This window comes from Pelophylax lessonae (assembly GCF_965119305.1).
Source record: "Pelophylax lessonae genome assembly, chromosome: 2".
Classification (NCBI taxonomy): Eukaryota; Metazoa; Chordata; class Amphibia; order Anura; family Ranidae; genus Pelophylax; species Pelophylax lessonae.
In genome coordinates this window covers 224829816-224831048 of record NC_138769.1, presented here as the reverse complement: position 1 = coordinate 224831048, position 1233 = coordinate 224829816, and the positions used below count along the sequence as shown (strand labels likewise).

Below are 1233 nucleotides of genomic sequence, written 5' to 3'. Positions count from 1 at the left end.
CAGACACATGGTACTGAGAAGAGGTTACATCTGTTAGGAACAGAAGTCTGTTGTAATAAGACTCCTCCATGTAAGAATGTCATCATGTCTCTGGGTAAGTAATAAACCTTTCCCTGGTTAAGAAGTACATTTGGCCTATGTGTAACTTGCTGAGCGGATACTGGCAGCATTGCTAGCAACACCCCGAGAGACCTCACGTCTAAGGGACATAACAGTGGCAACGAGGATTGTGGATTTTAGCACACATGGCCTTCATAGGGTTTATTCAACCATTTGATCCTGCTGCTGAGTCATGGAGCTCCTGGGTGGAGAGGCTGGAGCAGTATATGGAAGCAAATAGTGTGGCTGTAGAAAAGAAAGTTGCAGTTTTCCTCACAGCATTTGGTCAAGCTGCATATGGTACTCTCAGAGACCTCTAAGCCTGAGTTAATTCAGAAGCTACATGTGCACTACACCCCGAAGCTGTTAGAAATTGCAGAGCGGTTTAAATTCTACAGTAGGAGGTAGCAGGCCGGGGAGGACATAAAGACATATATCCTTACGTAAACTAACTGCCACTTGTCAGTTTGGAGACTACCTGCAGACAGCGACATATTTGTCATGGGACTCTGCAACCCAGCCATACATAAATGTTTACTCACAGAACCCGACTTGACTCTGACGAAAGCCACTGACTTTGCTACGGTCATGGAGTTGGCTACACGGGACACCACCCTACTGAAGGCACCACCTGAAACTCCAGCAAGCCAGGATGAGGAACTATTCCACACTGCTATCACCTGACACCCAAGCCAGCCATCACCAAATCAGCCTAAACCTCACCTCCCTAATTCTTCTGTCTCTAGGACGCCGACTTGCTACCGTTGTGGTAACACTACTTACAGTGCACCTGCTTGCAAGTTCAAGGATGTTGTTTGTTTTCGCTGTGGAAAGACTGGTCATATTAGGTGTGTTTGCTGCAGCTCCTGCTCTCTGAACACTACCACAAAAGGGAGACGTAAACAGACATTTCGTGTGGATACGGACAATAACGGCTTCAGCTCTGATGAGGAGATCTGTGTCCAGCATGTTGGACTGTTTTGAGTAGCTGGGAGTACTCCTGCAATAAAAGTGGATGTCACACTCAATGGCTGTCCTGTCTCCATGGATGTTGATACAGGGGTGGCTGTGTCTGTCATTTCATGGACTGATTTAAAGGCATCGGGTCTGTCCCCACCGCTCCAACCTACAAAT

At 47.1% G+C, this 1233-nt stretch overlaps 1 pseudogene across 1 annotated transcript; it reads left to right on the top strand.

The window, feature by feature from the left end:
• Window positions 1-215: 215 nt before the first annotated feature.
• LOC309548533 lies at window positions 216-783 on the top strand (annotated as a pseudogene). The gene has a single exon. The product of its transcript is annotated as an uncharacterized misc_RNA (transcript).
• Window positions 784-1233: the final 450 nt, after the last annotated feature.